The sequence below is a fragment of the Montipora foliosa genome, chromosome 1, assembly GCF_036669935.1.
Source record: "Montipora foliosa isolate CH-2021 chromosome 1, ASM3666993v2, whole genome shotgun sequence".
NCBI classification, from domain to species: Eukaryota; Metazoa; Cnidaria; class Anthozoa; order Scleractinia; family Acroporidae; genus Montipora; species Montipora foliosa.
This window is the reverse complement of record NC_090869.1, coordinates 20,025,118-20,028,590: the sequence shown is the minus strand read 5'-3', so window position 1 is coordinate 20,028,590 and position 3,473 is coordinate 20,025,118. Positions and strand designations below refer to the sequence as shown.

The 3,473-nt window shown below is 39.0% G+C and overlaps 1 protein-coding gene across 1 annotated transcript in view; it reads left to right on the top strand.

Annotated features, from left to right (window-relative positions):
* Positions 1 to 1,998: 1,998 nt before the first annotated feature.
* The window catches only part of LOC137975869 (uncharacterized), a 23,780-nt gene continuing 22,305 nt past the window's right edge, over positions 1,999 to 3,473 (top strand). The window contains exon 1 of the mRNA XM_068823077.1: positions 1,999 to 2,063. The gene's annotated coding sequence lies outside the window, so the exon portion shown is untranslated. The remainder of the gene's footprint in view (positions 2,064 to 3,473) is intronic.

The window sequence follows — 3,473 nt, the reverse complement described above, 5'->3', positions numbered from 1 at the left end:
TAGGAATTTTAGTAAATCACTTAGATCATAGAAATTAAAAAGAGTAGGTGACATCATGCAGCCTTGCTTTACCCCGGCAAAACAAGTAAAGGCTTCGGTTAATTTGTTATCAATTTTAACTGCCGAATTATTATTTGAGTACATGGAAATTAAAACGTCAAGGAAACGCCCGTGCACACCTTCTTTTCTCAGCTTGCGAGCATCTCGGTGAACTGGTCCCCGGGGGGGGGGGGGGAACTTTATGAATTTCTGAGTGGGGATATGCCGCTGGGACCCTGGAACTCTTAGCCTATACCAGAGCTAGTTCAGCTGAATTTTGCTACCCTATACTAGAGTAAACTCCAACCGATTTCCATCTAAATTCCGACTCTTTACAGTTAATAATATCTGGAGGTGTTTCATGACAGCCATTTGACACTTAACCTTTGCCGATTGGGAATTTCTGGTTTCCTTAGTCTTGATAAAATCTTCAACCGACTGGTCAGTTTCGTAAAAAATGATACCCTATTCTAGACCGAAATGCTATGATTTTTATACTCTATCCTAGAGTAAACTGCTTGAAAACCAAACCCTTCACAGCGGCACATACCTATATAGTCCATATATGGCAGTACTCCCCCCCCCCACCCCCACCCTGGACTTGTCCCCTCAAGAAGCCGCCATTGTGCCCTCAGTATGATCGTGGACATTTGAAGACTTCATACATTACCAACTCTGGAAGTCCTAGAATCTAGGAGTCTCCAGAGCCCTTCGTTTTCTCGTGTCAAGGCCCCGCCGACTAAGAGAAACGAAAAGGGCGATGGGGACGAAAATGCAATCCGGCAAAGCCGATAGCTAGTGCCAGGCTCCCACAGTATAAAATCAGGCAATATCATCCAAGTTGAATCTTGGATACTGCTCGCACGGATGTTTTGACAGAAATTCCTCCCAAAGTAACAAAAACTCCTCATCATTAATGTTTCCGCTTTCATAGCTCAAAAGTAGCAGGCCACGCATTTCCTTGAACGACACCATGAATATGTTTTTGCTTTCTGTCCTTCGTTCTCGTCAACCATTTCTTAACAACTTAAATTTCCCGCCGAATACGACGTTTTCGACCCAAGCCCCACAGGTTACGTTCGTTGTCGTCTACGAACTCGTCGTCGGTTCTTAAGGTCCCTATTGCTATCTTTAGTGCGGACGGAGATGATTAATTGGCATATGTATTCATTCAGCTCAACCGCTGGAATAACATCCATTTTCCTGTCTTCGTCCTTCATTTTAAAAAATCTTTCGAGCAATCTTACATCTTGTTCATTTTTTTGAGTGGTATTTTTGTTTCCTTGATCTAAAATAAATTCTTCTACTGAACAAACAGAAGCAAACCTTTCCTCGGCCATTTAATATTATGATTTGCATGGATAAATCTCAGTACCTATGAAATAAAATGGGTTTTTCTTAATTTCCTCATGGCATTGTTTGGCTAATGTTTTGAGGTTTTTGAACCTGTCTCTTTTTAAGCCCATACAATACAGCCCTCCTGATCCAGAATGAGTCGTGTGTGACGTTCCTTTCATGAGCGACGCCAGTTTGGTATCACATTCGAAACCAATTGCATCTGGCACACTCTCTATCCCGCCAATATCCTTTGCATAAGAGATGTAATGAAGTTTACCCTCTCTTCCAAGGTTGTTTTATATATGATGTTTACAGGAAGAAATAAAAGGTTTCTGAGGCATGAAATCTGCATCACATTTGCGCAGTTTAAAAGACGAACATTCACTATGAATTTCATAAAAGAAAGTACTGTCAATGTACAGAGGTTAATATATATAAATTTATCAAAATAAGTAGGAGTGGTATGATAAAATTCAATTATAAATTGGTGAAAAAACTGCCACTTTCAATAATTTCTATACCTAAAGGGAACATCTTTATTATTATTGAACCACAATCAATGATTGACAGGTAAATATTGACCTGTTGCTATAGGAAGTCCAAAAAGGGGCAAACAATACTTAAGAACTCAGCCTTTGCCAACCACCATTAGAAGTTGAATACATCGTGTCTTCAGTTGGAAACAGGTAAGTGGAATGATTTTAGCTGAATGGTCACTGAAAGGCTTGTCTAATACGCTAGCGTGAAGTGTCCTCGTTTCTACCTATTCGTGCGTCGCTTTAAATGCTTCTCGTCTGATAGCTTATGATATGGTTTATAATCGAAACATCTTAAGATGTCCATAATAATCCTTTAAACAGCAAATCGTATATATTAATACTAGAAAGCTAATAAATGAGTATTCAATTGCTAGCGCAAGGAGATAAATATTTGACCTAATTTTTTCTGGTAAACAATTTTTTTCCGGCTTCTGCGCGGGAAAGCGTAATCATTTTCCATTTCAACATTCAATTAAGGTCGCGTGAAACTTGAAGAAGTAAACTGAAATCAGACATTTGTGAATAAAGTACCTCTAAAATTGAGTCACAAGGAGCCAAATGTTCTTCATGCTTTTATTAGAAGCACGCAACCATGTTTGACTTAACTCATTTGGTATTTATTATTAAGTAGCCGCGGGGGTTTCCGGGTTTATTATTCTTATTCTTTGATTTTGACTTAAAGAATCTAAAGCGTGTTGAACGAAACTATTAATTGCAATCACTATAATTTTCCTGTCCTTTTATCTTTGCAAAAATTAGGCAACTTAACGGTAACTGATGGACGACAATAATTTTGAGATACTCAATGAATTTTGTCAGGCGTACGGCACACCTTTATTTCTAAACGGTCTATTGATGAAGCAGTGATTTCATAGAAAGGGCGAAATTTCAACGCCAAAGGCATTCTCTAGGTACAGTAATCTTGGTGTCTGACGCTTTAGTAATCTCGGATTATTGAAGTGCGTTTGACCGTCGCTTTTACAGAAAATCTTACTTGCCGAAACATTTGGTGTTTCAGTGCGCGTTATTTAGCAAAACATGTTTCGTCCCAAGGCTTACAATAACGCTTGTCGTCACTGTCCTTGAGCAAACGATTACGTTAATCCTTTGACGAGTATGAAAATTCACCCCTCAAATTTAATGCACTTTCAAGTAGACAAGTAATGAGAATGAACATGATTATCAGCTTAATTTAAGGGTATGAACCTGAAATAACACCAAATTCTCATGACCAGACCATGAAAGATTTAATGGAAGTGGTTAGGAGAATGCACTTTTAGATCATGGGAGGGTTTTAATGAGCTATTTCTAAAAATATTAATCGAGTTGTTTGCTTTTGTTTTCGATATTTCAGTCCATTTTCAGCCAAATTAAAGGGACACGGTCACGGTCTGCGCATGCTCTTGCAGGTAATCAAAACTTGAAAAAGTCAGCCTGACTTTTTCAAGTTACTAGCAATCACAAATTCAAAATGGCGTCTAGCGGAGGACCCGAACATGTCGGTAAACGCATCAACTCAAGGCGGAAACGAAAGGTCGAAGACAGAGGGGAATTTGC